Source organism: Schistocerca gregaria, chromosome 9 (assembly GCF_023897955.1).
Source record: "Schistocerca gregaria isolate iqSchGreg1 chromosome 9, iqSchGreg1.2, whole genome shotgun sequence".
Classification (NCBI taxonomy): Eukaryota; Metazoa; Arthropoda; class Insecta; order Orthoptera; family Acrididae; genus Schistocerca; species Schistocerca gregaria.
This window is the reverse complement of record NC_064928.1, coordinates 195,095,623-195,114,884: the sequence shown is the minus strand read 5'-3', so window position 1 is coordinate 195,114,884 and position 19,262 is coordinate 195,095,623.

The following is a 19,262-nucleotide window of genomic DNA, read 5'->3' as shown; positions in this document are numbered from 1 at the left end:
GCCAAAATCATTAGAGGATTTTAAATTTGATTTGATGGAATTATTTGAAGGATATAGTGAGCTTTGCTTATTAGATGAACTTAAAAAAATTATGAATATTTAGTAAAATTTTACTATGAAAAAAGTACTTGGTAATTTAGCTTTATAGTCTGAGAAGCATTTCCAAGTTTGTTTATATCTTCATACAATTGTTCTCGTGAATATTCAACCAAAGTGTTGAAATAATTGTAGTGGCAAACAGTTCTTACATTTTCTTTGATTTGTTGATACAAATTTACTGAATTGGAGTTGTAATTAAGTCTTAATATTTCTTCACAATTTGGATGCCAGTTAGCAGTTGATGGTGAGAGTGATGTCACCAGAGATTTCAGATAGTTTGCATAACCAATTATGTTAGCCACTGATGCAATATATATAGGATCATGCTAATCCCTTCCACATCAGCTACAGCCAGATGATGGCGCACTGTAGCGCCAAAACTGGTTGCAACAAAATAAATAAAATCATAAGATTGGCTGTAGGCGTTTCATTTTCTCACAATAGTAAATGGGCGCCGTCCCAAAGACCAAGGATGGACATACGAAATCTGTAGAGTTTAGTTTGTGTGTGTCATGGTGCCATAGCTGGTGGCGGTGGAAACGCTGTGGACAAATTGATAATATATCTTTATTAGATCTTCAATTCCATACGAGGCAGGCATGCCTCTTCTCATGAGCTCTGGACAGTGCGGCTACCAACTGCTGCTAGTATGGCGCCTGGTGACACTGTGTTACGTCTGCGCACCGTCGGCGAAGCCCAGGCCACAGCCAGCTGCACAACGGTGCTTCCTGGCGGAACCGCATGCCAGCGGCCATTTATGGGTCTCGAACGACATCGCCCAGGCAAGTGGCGAACGGTGACTGGACCTCCAGATAAGTGGCAGTTGGCAGAGACAGAAGGGCCGGTGGTGCTGTGGCAACAAGTTCTGTGAAGGAATAACCCAGTGCGGTGGAACATGCAGCCTGGTCTCGAACCGTAGGCTGATGCTGGTGCTACCCAGTCGTGGCACAGTCCAGTGATGCTCCAGCGTCCTGGTGTGGCTACTCACCCTTGACCAAGTCTCCAAATCTAATTGTCCTGCACTCAAATTCAGCTTCATTCACATATTGTTACTGCTTATTTGTTTATCTAAAACCTGGTGTCTAGTCATGTCACCCATAACAAAGGGACTTGCTCCAGTGTGGTGACAGTGACTCGCTTCCTACATCGTTCTTTGCTGTTCGGGGCAGTTTATCACCGCAATCAGCTGTCCTCACTTCGAAAGTCACTTGCGCATCTGTCATTGAGGCCTACATAAATGGTGTAAATTATTGGACTATGTGAAATAAAATCGTCGTAACTCCTGAACGGTTTGCTTTAGGACGTTCAAACTGCACGATTTGCTGCAGGTCATGATGGGAATTAGTATGCGCATGGTTTGCTTTAGTCCACCTTAATTTGGGTGGCTTCGTCAACAAGAAAAATTGACACATTTGAGGGACTGAGCTCTTCAGCCTCAACGGTTGACTGTGTCGTGTACAGTCTCCAATTACAAATAATTGGTGCGGTTTTCCTTGATGGCAAGGTGACTACTGTACAGTATGTGATGTCTTTGGAAAATAATTTCACCCCTATTGTGCAAAGTGACCTTGCTTTCGACAAGATGTGCATGCGGGATGGAGATCAACCCAATCGGAGCAGGAGATTGATGTCCTTGGCGTGCACATTGGGGACCGCATTCTGGCTCTGGGGTACCCAGAGGCCACTGGCATGGCTCTCGATTGGCCTCCAAATTCACTGGATGGTAACACATGCAACTCCTTTTTGTGGGGCTACATTAAAGACAAGGTGTTCAGCAATAACTCCAAAACCATTGCTATGCTGAAAACAGCCATTGACTAGGTCATCAATGTTCCGATATTTCAGCAGGCCATGCAGAATTTCGCTATTCGTCTGCGCCACATTATCGCCAATGATGGCAGGCATATCGAACATGTTAGAACCTAAATCCGAATATGTGCACACGTGCTACGAGCAAGCTCATGTGCTCCTTTGACACCTCTCTGTGCTTCCCACTAATAATGAACAGTTCTTACACCCCTGAAAATACTTCTTCCTGCCTCCCGATTTCATTCCGTAACTACCATACATTAAATACTTAAACTTGAATATCATTTATGGCTACAAAATACATCTCGCTCTGTGGAAAACAATACTCCACCGTCCAGCCGATGCACTTGGAGTCTCTTGACTCCGCCCCCAGCGAACAGGTACAGAGAGTTCTTCTCCTTCGCCTGGCAACCTGAGGTCAGAGATTTATATCTGCTCCATTCCCCCAAGAAGCCTGCTGCCTCTAAACAGCGATCGTCTTGTTGTTCTACTGATAAGACTACTACAAATAAATATATAGGTCTACCACCAATATTATCAACGTTATGTCCTACACTGCGCATACAAATAAACTGTCTTGACCTTAATATACAACGAGTCTGACGTATCCGGACTTTCCTCTCCCGTTGCTCATCGTTCCGCTAATTTCCTCTTAATATCCTTCCTTACCTTTGCAAGCACTTCTTGTGGAATCACCACTGGCGCTCCCTTGAACGGTCGCAGACGTCCCATGTGAACAATCACCGTGCTTGTTTTGCTGGTACCTTCGTCAACCGCCTGCAGTGGGCACTGTGCCAAAGATTTTCCGGAAATCCAAAAATATGGAATCTGCTTGCTGTGTTCATCCAAACACCTCTTGTCAAAAACATGTTCTTCCGGTAATGTCTTCTAAATGTGGTTCTACTCGTAATGTATTTACATTGTGTGTGTGTGTTTGTGTGTTTGTGTGTTTGTGTGTGTGTGTGTGTGTGTGTGTGTGTGTGTGTGTGTGTGTGTGTGAGTGAGTGAGTGTGTGCAGCGAATTTAAGAGCCCTCCCTCCTCAGGGCTTCTTTTTTTCATGGAATAATTTCACTGTAGATTGAATTCAAAAATTTTGCAATTCCAAATACACTTTACTCGCAGCTCGTATTTATTGGGAGAGAACAGCACAGCTGAAACAGTGTGGTAACATGGCGTAGTATGACATAGTGAATGTCATCGAGTTTTTTTCTCCTAACATATCTCTCTGCATACAAAACGTAGTTTAGCAAATGAATGTGTGTCTATCATTTTACACCAAAACGGAATCTTTTCGTTGGGAACAGAAGACCAACAAACAGTTTTTACAACGTGTCCCACCATACTCTGTGCTAGGCGCTCCCATGTCGCATCCGTTAACAAATAAGTTATGGAATGGCCGATGTGTGGTGTTTCACAGTGTTGTGCAGTCTGTCTACCGGTGTAATCAGCCGCCAAGCACGGTTACTGTGTTATGTATACGAAAAAGAAAGCTGGAAATGGAGGACATCAAAGTCAAGAAACGGAAAACAGGAGTATATGTCGAAGACAGCTGCCACGGAGGAAGTATATAAACTGCAACGAGAAACGAGAAGCTATTGCAGATGAGCAAGCAAGATTTACATAATGCTTTAAACACAGGGTATAGAGTAATCTCACTATGACTTGGGGATATAAGATATTAGCATTTGCTGTAAATGGCAATAGTGAGTAACAATAGGTAAGAGTACTGGCCGAAAGTGTCGCAATCGAGACCATTTATTCCATTAAGGGACACACGAATAATGTGTTTATGAAGTTGCATCCACATGCTGATCTGCTTAGAAAGGGAAGTTACAATGGGGGTTCAATAAGTAAGGCGATGCATTGTTTCCTCACCCAGTTTCGGTTGAAAAAACGAAGAATTTGTTGTGGGATATTGAGGAATATTCTCGCTACAGTCCCTATAGTTTCATGAAGTTCCGGTACGTGATGGCACTGTACATAGCCTTCAAAACAGTGTCTGTAACGGAAGTGTGGTTCAAGCAGAGAGATGCAATTGAGTTTCTTTTGGCAGAAAACCAGACACACGCAGTTATTCATAGGTGTCCAAGGAGACTTTACAGTGAACAAAAGTACGATGAGTCCTTGGGCGAGGCGTCTATCATCTTCGGAACAAGGTCGCTCGAAACAGTCCAATCTCCCCCATGCTGGCTGGCTGCTCACTGATGTGACTCCTGCAATGTTGGAACGTGCGGACACTCTCATTAGAGGTGTCATTAGAGGTGATCAGTGGACCACGACCAAGCATCTCGCTGCACAACTGGATGTCTCTGTTGTTAGTGCTGACACAGTGGTCCATCATTTGTGGTATTCAAAGGTGTGCATCCGCTGGATTCCTCGCGCCTGGACCGGCCGGTGTGGCCGAGCGGTTCTAGGCACTGCAGTCTGGATCCGCGCGACAGCTACGATCGCAGTTTCGAATCCTGCCGCGGGCATGGATGTGTGTAGTGTCTCTAGGTTAGTTAGGTGCAAGTGGTTCTAAGTTCTAAGGGACTGATGACCTCAGATGTTAAGTCCCATAGTGCTCAGAGCCATTTGAACCATTTGGACCTCGCATCTGGCAAGACCATAAAGACCAACGAAGTACCATCTGTGCAGGATTGTTTGCGCGTTAAGAGCCTTATTGTGGCAGTTTTTTGTCGAACCTCCTCACATGCGTTGATTACTTCGAACCGGAAACAAAATTGTAATTCATGGAGTGGTGAAACACCACGTCGTCTGTGAAGGAAAATTGTCGAAGCCATACCCTCAGCTGATAGTCATTCCGGCTGTTCTCCTAGTAGTGTGACGTTGCTCGTTAGCCAAGTTGGTAAAATTACGATTCCAAAGGTCCAGAGTTCAAGTCTTCGTTGGTCTTAGGTGTTTTCCCTTCTCGTATTGTTTTATTTCGTATTTGGAAATGATTTGTGTGTATAAAAAACGCCAAGTTGTACAGAAGTTCACAGTCCACCTCTCCTCTGAAGGAAAAGTTCAGAGCCGCACTCTCAATCAGTAAAGTCATGGCGACGGGCCTTTTGGTCTATGAATTGGTCATCCTGTTTGGTGTCCTCTTTCATGGTGCCACTATCGACCCTAATGTGGGTTGTGCAACCCTCAGGAAATTGAAGAAAGAACTTCAGCGTGTTCGTCGATACAAAAGTGCAAACGAGCTTCCTCTCCTCCATGACAGTACAAGTTTACGCACCAGATAGGAGCTTGAACTTTTCTTCCTCATCCAACCCACAGCCCAGATCTCACCATTCTAAACTCCATGTGTTTGGCTCAAAGAGGGATGCATTCCAGGGGGAGCAGTAAGTGGATGATGGGGAGGTTATTGATGCAGTACAATATTGACTCTGACGTCGACGAGTAGAGTAGTACTATGCGGGCAAACAAGCCGTCCCAGTAAGGTCGCGTAAGGCCGTTGCATTGGACAGAGACCATGTTGAAAAACAGGATTTTCTAGCCAACAGGGTGGGGAATATAATTCTCTTTCACCTTGTCATGGATGTACTAGTCAAAGATGTGAAAAAAGAGGCACCTTGGAGCGTAATGTTTGCAATTGATGTTGTAGTCTGTGAACACACCCAGGAGGCACTTCAAGACAAGCTTGAACAGTGGAGGATAGCGGAATGAGAATTAGCAGGGTGCAAAGAATGCCAAAGACATAAATACGTGGGGGCACTCCAAAAGAAATGCACACTATTTTTGTAAAAATACCGTTTTCATTCTGCATGTGTGAAAGTTTTACAGTGTGTAGAAACTACCTTCCCACTTGTTTTCAAACTAGGTTCAACTTGTTCCCGTGAGTGGCACCGTCACAGGATGTCTTCAAGATGGGTGCTACACTTTACGTTCGTCAGAAGCAACGTGCTGTCATAGAATTCCTGTGCTGTGAAAACGAGACAGTGGGAACCTCCACAAGAGATTGAAAAAGGTGTATGGAGATACTGCTGTCGATCGCAGTACAGTCAGTCGGTGCGCAAGCAGGTTACGTGATGAAAGCGGGCACGGCAATATTGAGGATTGTCCTCGCAGTGGCAGGCCTCGTACTGCACACACTCCAGACAATCTGCAGAGAGTTAACGAAATTGTGACTGCTGACAGACGAATTGTCACGCTACGTTGGGGTAGGGGAAGGAAGTGTTTGCAGAATATTGAAAATGTTGGCGTTAAAAAAGGTTTGTGCCAGGTGGGTTCCCAGGATGTTGACAGTGGCTCACAAGGAAACAAGAAAAACGGTATGCAGCGAACTTTGGGAACAGTACGAGAATGGTGGAGATTAATTTCTTGGAAGAATTGTGACAGGTGATGAAACATGGCTCCATCATTTTTCACGAGAGACGAAGAGACAATGAATGGAGTGGCATTATGCAAATTCACTCAAGGAAAAAAAATTCAAAACCACCCCTCCTGCTGGAAAAGTTATGGCTACGGTGTTTTTCGATTCCGAAGGAGTCTTGCTTGTGGACATCATGCCAAGTGGAACCACCATAAATTCTCATGCATATGTGACGACACTAAAGAAACTTCAATCTCTTCTGAGTCGTGTTCGACCACATCGGCAAAAGCAGGATGTTTTGGTGTTGCACGACAATGCACGGCCACATGTCAGTCAAAAAACCATGGAAGCGATCACAAAACTCGGATGGACAACACTGAAACACCAGCCTTACAGTCCGGACCTGGCTCCGTGTGACTATCATGTTTTTGGGAAACTGAAAGACTCTATTCGTGGAACAAGGTTTGAAGACGATGAGTCCCTTGTGTACGTTACCAAACAGTGGCTCCAACAGGGTGGTCCAGAATTTTACCGTGCGGGTATACAGGCGCTGGTTCCAAGGTGGCGTAAGGCGAGAGGGATGGAAATTAAGTGGAAAAATGAAAATATAGTACCTAAAGGATGTATCTATATACTGTAAGACTTTTAAATATGTAGAATAAAAGATGAATTTAAAAACAAATAGTGTGCATTTCTTTTGGAGTGACCCTTGTATTAACCTGCAAGGAGAACAACTGATACTGGTCAAGAAATTTAAATACCTATGGCCTTACATGCAAAGTGATGGAGGACTGGAGACCGAAATACAGCACAGGAAAAATAGTGGGTGGATCAACTGGAGGAAACTGAGCGCAGTACTTTGTGATAAGAAGGTTAGCTGCAGAATGAAAGGAAAGCTTAACAAGTCTGTGGTAAAAGTAAATGCCGTGTCACTAGGGCCGCCGCTCAGGTAGTCCCTTCGCCTGGTGCGAGTCTTTCGATTTGACGTCACTTCGGCAACTTGCGCGTCGATGGGGATGAAATGATGTTGATTAGGACAACACAATACCCAGTACCTGAGCGGAGAAAATCTTCGACCCAGCCAGGAATCGAACTCGGGCAGTTAGGACTGACATTCTGTCGCGCTGACCACTCAGCTACAGGGGGCGGACACAAGTCTGTGGTGAGGCCTGTTATGCTGTGTAGCGCAGAAACGTGGCCAGTTACAAAATCCCAAGAGAAAAAAATGGAAGTGGCAGAAATGAGAATGTTTATGTGGATGAGTGGGGTGACACAGAAGGATAGAATAAGGAATTAGTACATCAGGGGAATAGTGAAAGTGAGGCTCATAGGGAAGAAGATCCAAGAAAGTAGGCTAAGGTGGTATGGACATGTGCAGAGAAGAGGGGAGTAGAAAAGTGGGGAGAAGAATTGAAGACCTAGAAATGGAAGGACCAAGGAGAAGAGGAAGACCGAAACTGAGGGAATGACAAGGTAGCAGGGGACCTACGAGAGAAAGGATGGCTCAGAGAAGAAGCTCAGTATAGGCATTTATGGAAGAGAAGGATCCAGCAAAGCAACGAGGACCCCACATGGCATGGGGAAAGGTTAAGATGATGATGATGATGATGATGATGATGATAGAGTTGGGAATAACATGGTGTATTGAAATTCTAAATAAGACCAACTTATCTTTAGAAAACTACGTACTGAATGCGTTGTGTATATTGCATCTAAATGTTTCACACTAGATGTTGTGCAAACAGCAAGATAACCGCCTGCTTAGTTTAGTACTGATGGAATAGTGGTTTGTAATGGTGATTCGTTAGCAAAAACTGTGAAAGTCAAGTCCTACATACGAGTAGCTATAATATGTTGGAAGCAGAAGCAGTCTACAGCAGCATGCTGCCATATTCAAATGTGGGCCTCTCTGTACACAAGATAACACCATCATTTAATACTGAATTTATGTATACAATTAATCTGGAAAGTTTACTATTTTCCTAACTTCCATGCTCCACACCGGCAGGCACGAGAATGCATAGTGTGTTCAGCACGAATGCTGATGGCCGGCTAAGCATAGCTCAGCTTCTGCCTGTTACTGTATACAGGGTGTTACAGAAAGGTACGGCCAGACTTCCAGGAAACATTCCCCACACACAAATAAAGAAAAGATGTTATGTGGACATGTGTCCGGAAACGCTTAATTTCCATGTTAGAGCTCATTTTAGTTTCGTCAGTATGTGCTGTACTTCCTCGATTCACCGCCAGTTGGCCCAATTGGAGAAAGGTAATGTTGACTTCGGTGCTTGTGTTGACATGCGACTCATTGCTCTACAGTACTAGCATCAAGCACATCAGTATGTAGCATCAACAGGTTAGTGTTCATCACGAACGTGGTTGGCAGATGCCCATTTGATGTATGGATTAGCACGGGGGCAATAGTCGTGGCGCGGTACGTTTGTATCGAGACAGATTTCCAGAACGAAGGTGTCCCGACAGGAAGACGTTCGAAGCAATTGATCGGCGTCTTAGGGAGCACGGAACATTCCAGCCTATGACTGACGACTGGGGAAGACCTAGAACGACTAGGACGCCTGCAATGGACGAGGCAATTCTTCGTGCACTTGACGATAACCCTAATGTCAGCGTCAGAGAAGTTGCTGCTGTACAAGGTAACGTCGACCCGTCACTGTATGGAGAGTGCTACGGGAGAACCAGTTGTTTCCGTACTATGCACAGCTTGTGCAGGCACTATCATCAGCTGATTGGCCTCCACGGGTACACTTTTGCGAATGGTTCATCCAACAATGTGTCAATCCTCATTTCAGTGCAAATGTTCTCTTCACGGATGAGTCTTCATTCCCAGGTGATCAAATTGTAAATTTTCACAGTCAACATGTGTGGGCTGACGAGAATCCGCACGCAATTGTGCAATCACGTCATCGACACAGATTTTCTGTGAACGTTTGGGCAGGCATTGTTGGTGATGTCTCGATTGGACCCAATGTTCTTCCACCTACGCTCAACGGAACACGTTATCATGATTTCATACGGGATACTCTACCTGTGCTGCTAGAACATGTGCCTTTACAGGTACGACACAACATGTGGCTCCTGCACGATGGAGCTCCTGCACATTTCAGTCGAAGTGTTCGTACGCTTCTCAACAACAGATTCGGTGACCGATGGATTAGTAGAGGTGGACCAATTCCGTGGCATCCACGCTCTCCTGACCTCAGCCCTCTTGACTTTCATTTATGGGGGCATTTGAAAGCTCTTGTCTACGCAACCCCAGTACCAAATGTAGAGACTCTTTGTGCTCGTATTGTGGACGGCTGTGATACAATACGCCATTCTCCAGGACTGCATCAGCACGTCAGGGATTCCTTGAGACGGAGGGTGGATACACGTATCCTCGTTAACGGAGGACATTTTGAACATTTCCTGTAACAAAGTGTTTGAAGTCACGCTGGTACGTTCTGTTGCTGTGTGTTTCCATTCCATGATTAATGTGATTTGAAGAGAATTAATAAAATGAGCTCTAACATGGAAAGTAAGCGTTTCCGGACACATGTCCACATAACATTTTCTTTCTTTGTGTATGAGGAATGTTTCCTGAAAGTTTGGCCGTACCTTTTGGTAACACCCTGTATACTGTGGAGCCTTGATTCACAGCACAGCATTCACCCTGCTGAGAGACTGTGCATGCATTCCCCCAGCACAGGCAGAGTGCTGTATCGTGTGGACGCAGGCCTGGGCATAGTGAGTCATCAGTATTTGTGCTATGTACAGCGTGCAGTCTCAGGCCTGCAGCGTAGAGGACGGAGCCTAGGAGAAAACTGCTGTGTACGCGAGTGAAATATTAAATGATTGCACCTTACCACACACACAAAGGTCCACGTCTGAATATGGCAGTAGGTTGCTTTACACCGCTTCTGCATCCAGTGTTGTATAACCATGTAGTACTTTAAATTAACAGTCTTCACAAATGAATTACCATTAAAAATGTTAGTTCGTCGGCTATAAACGGTACAGACCGTTGTTATGTTGCTAGGTTCAAAAAATGGTTCAAATGGCTCTGAGCACTATGGAACTTAACAGCTGCAGTCATCAGTCCCCTAGAACTTAGAATTACTTAAAACTAACTAAGCTAAGGACATCACACACACCCATGCCCGAGGCAGGATTCGAACCTGCGACCGTAGCAGTCGCGCGGTTCCGGACTGAGCGCCTAGAACCGCGAAACCGCCGCGGCCGGCTATGTTGCTAGGTATACAGCATCTAGTACAACACATTTAGATGCAATATAACTTTCCTCTCTAAGCAGACCCTTATGTGAATAGAGCTTCACAAACAGATTTTTCATGTGCACCCTATTTTTCGATACCGTAGATTAATTAATATTTTTCTACGTACTCTCATATTTTTCACTCTATTCAAATTTGGTTTCATTTTTGTATGTATGTACGTCGATATTTTGAGATGTTGAAATCGATATACACTCCTGGAAATTGAAATAAGAACACCGTGAATTCATTGTCCCAGGAAGGGGAAACTTTATTGACACATTCCTGGGGTCAGATACATCACATGATCACACTGACAGAACCACAGGCACATAGACACAGGCAACAGAGCATGCACAATGTCGGCACTAGTTCACAGCACCTTTCGCAGCAATGCAGGTAGCTATTCCCCCATGGAGACGATCGTAGAGATGCTGGATGTAGTCCTGTGGAACGGCTTGCCATGCCATTTCCACCTGGCGCCTCAGTTGGACCAGCGTTCGTGCTGGACGTGCAGAGCGCGCAAGACGACGCTTCATCCAGTCCCAAACATGCTCAATGGGGGACAGATCCGGAGATCTTGCTGGCCAGGGTAGTTGACTTGCACCTTCTAGAGCACGTTGGGTGGCACGGGATACATGCGGACGTGCATTGTCCTGTTGGAACAGCAAGTTCCCTTGCCGGTCTAGGAATGGTAGAACGATGGGTTCGATGACGGTTTGGATGTACCGTGCACTATTCAGTGTCCCCTCGACGATCACCAGAGGTGTACGGCCAGTGTAAGAGATCGCCCCCCACACCATGATGCCGGGTGTTGGCCCTGTGTGCCTTGGTCGTATGCAGTCCTGATTGTGGCGCTCACCTGCGCGGCGCCAAACACGCATACGACCATCATTGGCACCAAGGCAGAAACGACTCTCATCGCTGAAGACGACACGTCTCCATTCGTCCCTCCATTCACGCCTGTCGCGACACCACTGGAGGCGGGCTGCACGATGTTGGGGCGTGAGCGGAAGACGGCCTAACGGTGTGCGGGACCGTAGCCCAGCTTCATGGAGACGGTTGCGAATGGTCCTCGCCGATACCCCAGGAGCAACAGTGTCCCTAATTTGCTGGGAAGTGGCGGTGCGGTCCCCTACGGCACTGCGTAGGATCCTACGGTCTTGGCGTGCATCCGTGCGTCGCTGCGGTCCGGTCCCAGGTCGACGGGCACGTGCACCTTCCGCCGACCACTGGCGACAACATCGATGTACTGTGGAGACCTCACGCCCCACGTGTTGAGCAATTCGGCGGTGCGTCCACCCGGCCTCCCGCATGCCCACTATACGCCCTCGCTCAAAGTCCGTCAACTGCACATACGGTTCACGTCCACGCTGTCGCGGCATGCTACCAGTGTTAAAGATTGCGATGGAGCTCCGTATGGCACGGCAAACTGGCTGACACTGACGGCGGCGGTGCACAAATGCTGCGCAGCTAGCGCCATTCGACGGCCAACACCGCGGTTCCTGGTGTGTCCGCTGTGCCGTGCGTGTGATCATAGCTTGTACAGCCCTCTCGCAGTGTCCGGAGCAAGTATGGTGGGTCTGACACACCGGTGTCAATGTGTTCTTTTTTCCATTTCCAGGAGTGTAATATCTAGTGTGAATATCTTTGTACTTATTGTTATCTTTGATGCTGGTTTGAGACTTTTGGCGCGGAAGCGTACAGAATAGTCAATTTTTTGCGTTGCATATGAACAGTCTTGACTTTGTGTTGGAAATGAAAAGATGTGCCTGAGTCGTGGACAATGAAAAATGTTGTGAGTTTTATTAAGAGCAGTAACAGCTGCGAAATTGTATGATGCAGTAATGTTTCGAACATGCGAAAATATAAAAAGTTTAATAAATATGAAAAGTGAGTGTCAAGAACTATTCTGAAGTGGCTATTGTTTAAAAAAAGTATGAAGCACATTGCAATGAAAAAATAAATCATCAAATTAATCCTTTAAGATAGTCTTCGTAAGTTCTCCAAGTCGGCGTAATTAACATCCGAGTACCTTTCGCACCAACAGCGATAGTCATGCTACCTAGACAACATTTTTAATTGCGAGCCAAAGCCAGAGCGAGATCGCCGTTGGATTGCAAATACAAGATAAGTCATATTATTGTTAATTTTCTTCAGTGACTGTAATCAACTGATGTAGCAATACCTGCCACACTAAGGACCTTTTAATTGCGCAATAAAAAGATCATACTTTGAGTGCGTGACGCGATAATTTTAGAACTAATTAACTATTAGTGGAGGCATTGTTATTAACTTCATGCTATAACTGGTATGATTTGCAATTAGGAGCAGTACTTATGGTTACTCAGTATTTATATTTACAGTATGTGCAAATATCTTATATTGCCTAGTTGTAGTCAGATTACTCTACACAGTGTGTTTAAAGCGCTATGTAAACCTTGCTTGCGCATTTGCAATAGCTTCTTCTTTTTCTAATGTCAGTTTATATTCTTCCTATATGGCAGAGGTCTAAGCTATATACTGGGCTCTTCGATTTTTGATTTTGCTATTCTCTTTTTCTACCTTTCTTTTCCGTGCACAAAACCCATTATCCATGTGTAGGACCTTATTACTCTATAGTCAAACTGCAAAACACTGTAAAGCATCACACAGCAGCCCGCTGTGTAAGTCATTCTGTAATTGATGGCTCTGAGCACTATGGGACTTAACATCTGAGGTCATCAGTCCCCTAGAACATATAACTACTTAAACCTAACTAACCTAACGACATCACACACATCCATGCCCGACGCAGGATTCGAACCTCCGACCGTAGCGGTCGCGCGGTTCCAGATCGAAGCGCCTAGAACCGCTCGGCCATCCCGGCCGGCCTGTAATTGATGCTACGTGAGGGTGATTAGGACGGAGTACAGAGTAGCACATTGTAAATACTGTTTTTCGATCTTTGCACAGGTTCAAACCCACGATGCATATTCTGTTCCCACCAATAAGAAATTTTTTGGCCTAAGTGGTAAACATCCATTCGTTTGCTAAACTGCTAGTTCAGTGAATAGGAATATACAGGGAGAAAAGAACTAGAGGCCATGCCCTATGACCTGTTATCTCAAGTTTTTCAGCGTATTGTGATTTTTAGTGTATTGTTTATTCAGATTCCGAAGGCTACCGTATTCTCTCCCAATGCATCAAAACAGCAAGTAATGTGAATCTGGAATTCAAAAATATTTGGTTGCAATCAAAAGTGGAATATTTCCATAAAATGAAAAACGGTCTTGTGTGAGGGTGGGGGACGGGCAGGGTATCCATCTCGTAACACACATTTACATACACAAAAATCTGCAGTTAGACTGCAACCACCACCTTGCTCTGCACCTAAAGCTTATGGATACCGGTGTGAATACTCCTGGTCAGCAAAAATGCATTACCCATTCTCATTATACTGTTACACTAAAATACCTGTGACAGGCAGATGTAGGATCTGAAGCCACATCTCCTGTAGAATTAAATACTTACAAGCTGAGGGGTGCCTTGTGTAGAAGTACATACGTTGCTCGTCATCAATTGGCTCGTGAACAACACCGACCTTTACTAACCTGTAACGTTACTGGTGACGTTTCAGAAGGCTTTCAACACCGTTCCTCACAAGCGTCTTCTAACCAAACTGCGTGCCTACAAAATATCACCTCAGTTGTGTTACAAGATTCGTGATTTCCTGTCAGGAAGGTTACAGTTCGTAGTAATAGATCGAAAGTCATCGAGTAAAACAGAAGTAACATACTACATTCGCCAAGGAAGCATTATACGCCCTCTATTGTTCCTGATCCATATTAACGACATAGGTGACAATTTGAGGAGCCCTCTTAGATTGTTTGCAGATGATGCTGTCATTTACCGTCTTGTAAAGTCATCAGATGACCAAAACGAATTGCAAAATGCTTAAGATACGATATCTGTATGGTGCGAAAAGTGGCAGTTGAGCCTGAATAAAGAAGAGTGTGAAGTTATTCACATTAGTACTAAAAGAAATCAGCTAAATTTCGATTACGCGATAAGTCACACAAATCTGAAGCCTGTAAATTCAAATACTTAGAGATTACAATTACAAATAACCTAAATTGGAACTATGACATAGATAATGTTGAGAGGAGAGCCAACCAAAGACTGCGATTTATTAGCAGAATACTTAGAAGGTGCAACAGGTCTACTAAAGAGACTGATTACGCCACGCTTGTCCGCCCTATTCTGGAGTGTTGCTGTGCAGTGTGGGATCCGCACCAGGTGGGACTAACGGATGACATCGAAAAAGTACAAAGAAGGGCTGCTCGTTTTGTATTATCGGGAAATAGGGGAGATAGTGCCACCGACATGATACTTGAATTGGAGTGTCAATCATTAAAACAAAGGCGTTTTTCGTTGCAACGGAATATTCTCATAAAATTTCAGTCACCAGTTTTCTCTTCCGACTGCGAAAACTTTCCGTTGGCACCCATCTACAAAGGGAGAAATGATCATCACAATAAAAATAAGAGAAATCAGGGCTCGCACAGAAAAATTTAAGTGTTCGTTTTTCCCGCGCGCCTTTCGAGAGTGTAACGGTAAAGAGACAGATTGAAGTTGGTTCGTTGAACCCTCTGCCAGGCACTTTCTTGTGAATAGCAGAGTAATCACGTAGATGTAGATGTAGATGATAACGCCCGCCCGCATTCTGCAAGACTGACAGAATAAGCTGTGCAGGAGTTTGGGTTACGTTCTCTATCGTACAACCTTCAAGGAAATTTCTTTCCGCGGGGCACGACGAACTCTTCACCTCAAAACCACATGATTTGTACAGTCGCGGAATCGAAAAGTTATCCCAGCGGTGGCAGACTTGTAAATAGTGAAGGATAGTATATTATTTGATGACTAAAACCTCTGCTATGTGTATCTTTTGCATTTATTAAAGTTATGGATAAACACTACGAACTTAAGCACCAGCCCAGTATAACTGGATCTCACCTCCATAAATCTGATTGTTGTTTTTTTTTTTCTCCAGTAATGCCATGGAATCTTTAAAACAGCTCGTACGACAGGACTGTACTCACTATCTAACTCGGACGTGACGTCCGTTGTGGAGACCTGCCAAAACAATCTATGTTTAAACTCCCTACATAATTAACAAGCATAACTTCAATTTTACACTCTTGGAAATAGAAAAAAGAACAAATTGACACCGGTGTGTCAGACCCACCATACTTGCTCCGGACACTGCGAGAGGGCTGTACAAGCTATGATCACACGCACGGCACAGCGGACAAACCAGGAACCGCGGTGTTCGCTGTCGAATGGCGCTAGCTGAGCAGCATTTGTGCACCGCCGCCGTCAGTGTCAGCCAGTTTGCCGTGGCATACGGAGCTCCATCGCAGTCTTTAACACCGGTAGCATGCCGCGATAGCGTGGACGTGAACCGTATGTGCAGTTGACGGACTTTGAGCGAGGGCGTATGGTGGGCATGCGGGAGGCCGGGTGGACGTACCGCCGAATTGCTCAACACGTGGGGCGTGAGGTCTCCACAGTACATCGATGTTGTCGCCAGTGGTCGGCGGAAGGTGCACGTGCCCGTCGACCTGGGACCGGACCGCAGGGACGCACGGATGCACGCCAAGACCGTAGGATCCTACGCAGTGCCGTAGGGGACCGCACCGCCACTTCCCAGCAAATTAGGGACACTGTTGCTCCTGGGGTATCGGCGAGGACCATTCGCAACCGTCTCCATGAAGCTGGGCTACGGTCCCGCACACCGTTAGGCCGTCTTCCGCTCACGCCCCAACATCGTGCAGCCCGCCTCCAGTGGTGTCGCGACAGGCGTGAATGGAGGGACGAATGGAGACGTGTCGTCTTCAGCGATGAGAGTCGCTTCTGCCTTGGTGCCAATGATGGTCGTATGCGTGTTTGGCGCCGTGCAGGTGAGCGCCACAATCAGGACTGCATACGACCAAGGCACACAGGGCCAACACCCGGCATCATGGTGTGGGGAGCGATCTCCTACACTGGCCGTACACCTCTGGTGATCGTCGAGGGGACACTGAATAGTGCACGGTACATCCAAACCGTCATCAAAACCATCGTTCTACCATTCCTAGACCGGCAAGGGAACTTGCTGTTCCAACAGGACAATGCACGTCCGCATGTATCCCGTGCCACCCAACGTGCTCTAGAAGGTGTAAGTCAACTACCCTGGCCAGCAAGATCTCCGGATCTGTCCCCCACTGAGCATGTTTGGGACTGGATGAAGCGTCGTCTCACGCGGTCTGCACGTTCAGCACGAACGCTGGTCCAACTGAGGCGCCAGGTGGAAATGGCATGGCAAGCCGTTCCACAGGACTACATCCAGCATCTCTACGATCGTCTCCATGGGAGAATAGCAGCCTGCATTGCTGCGAAAGGTGGATATACACTGTACTAGTGGCGACATTGTGCATGCTCTGTTGCCTGTGTCTATGTGCCTGTGGTTCTGTCAGTGTGATCTTGTGATGTATCTGACCCCAGGAATGTGTCAAGTTTCCCCTTCCTTGGACAATGAATTCACGGTGTTCTTATTTCAATTTCCAGGAGTGTAGTTCTGGAAGAAATGTAATGTCGTTACTTGTGAAGCTAGGCATCTTATACTAACAGCACTTCATGTGCTTTGTACCTGTCAGTCATTCAGTTTGTGAGTGGGTGGTCTGAATCCCAACCCGTTAAAAATAAAACCAAAATAAAGTTAAATAGGAGATTTTTGGGATTTGAGGTCCGCCAGTAACGCAATACCCAAACATGTTTCGACACCATTGTGCCATCATCAGTGGGTTTTCGTTTTTATTTATTCTGGAATGTGAACATTTTTGTTACATGGTTTTAAAATTATGTGCATTTTTAGTAATGCACATAATTTCATAATCATGTAACAAAAATGTTCACATAGCAGAATAAATAAAAACTGAAACTCACTGATGATGGCACAGTGGAGCTGAAACATGTTTGGGTACTGAGAAAAACGGTGTTTTGCGTAACTGGCGGACCTCAAATCCCAAACATTTTAACTGCAAACATGGCCAATATAGCCGGCCGCGGTGGTCTCGCGGTTCTAGGCGCGCAGTCCGGAACCGTGCGACTGCTACGGTCGCAGGTTCGAATCCTGCCTCGGGCATGGGTGTGTGTGATGTCCTTAGGTTAGTTAGGTTTAAGTAGTTCTAAGTTCTAGGGGACTGATGACCACAGCAGTTGAGTCCCATAGTGCTCAGAGCCATTTGAACCATTTGAACCATGGCCAATATAAGGAGCTGCAAATCAAAAGATGGATATTAAATAGGAGTGTTGATAAGGTACCATACAGTAGAAAGAAAACTTTCTGTCAAAAACTTTACTTTCGGTGTATTTTATAAGTCATTAGAAGTGCTGTACGCAAATGTTCTTTTAATAAGGAAGAGTCAAATATTTGTGGCCGTTGTTCCTGAAAACACAGAGTTGATTCTGCATCAGCATTTGTGTGTAGCTCAGAACAACTTTTTAAAATATTTCCTGTTGTTGTTGTTGTTGTCATCAGTCCTGAGACTGGTTTGATGCAGCTCTCCATGCTACTCTATCCTGTGCAAGCTGCTTCATCTCCCAGTACCTACTGCAACCTACATCCTTCTGAATCTGCTTAGTGTACTCATCTCTCGGTCTCCCTCTACGATTTTTACCCTCCACGCTGCCCTCCAATGCTAAATTTGTGATCCCTTGATGCCTCAAAACATGTCCTACCAACCGATCCCTTCTTCTAGTCAAGTTGTGCCACAAACTTCTCTTCTCCCCAATCCTATTCAATACCTCCTCATTAGTTACGTGATCTATCCACCTTATCTTCAGTATTCTTCTGTAGCACCACATTTCGAAAGCTTCTATTCTCTTCTTGTCCAAACTAGTTATCGTCCATGTTTCACTTCCATACATGGCTACACTCCAAACAAATACTTTCAGAAACGACTTCCTGATACATAAATCTATATTCGATGTTAACAAATTTCTCTTCTTGAGAAACGCTTTCCTTGCCATTGCCAGTCTACATTTTATATCCTCTCTACTTCGACCATCATCAGTTATTTTACTTCCTAAATAGCAAAACTCCTTTACTACTTTGTCTCATTTCCTAATCTAATTCCCTCAGCATCACCCGATTTAATTTGACTACATTCCATTATCCTCGTTTTGCTTTTGTTAATGTTCATCTTATATCCTCCTTTCAAGACACTGTCCATTCCGTTCAACTGCTCTTCCAAGTCCTTTGCCGTCTCTGACAGAATTACAATGTCATCGGCGAACCTCAAAGTTTTTACTTCGTCTCCATGGACTTTAATACCTACTCCAAATTTTTCTTTTGTTTCCTTTACTGCTTGCTCAATATACAGATTGAATAACATCGGGGAGAGGCTACAACCCTGTCTCACTCCTTTCCCCACCACTGCTTCCCTTTCATGCCCCTCGACTTTTATGACTGCCACCTGGTTTCTGTACAAATTGTAAATAGCCTTTCGCTCCCTGTATTTTACCCCTGCCACCTTTAGAATTTGAAAAAGAGTATTCCAGTCAACATTGTCAAAAGCTTTCTCTAAGTCTACAAATGCTAGAAACGTAGGTTTGCCTTTTCTTAATCTTTCTTCTAAGATAAGTCGTAAGGTCAGTATTGCCTCACGTGTTCCAACATTTCGACGGAATCCAAACTGATCCTCCCCGAGGTCTGCATCTACCAGTTTTTCCATTCGTCTGTAAAGAATTCGCGTTAGTATTT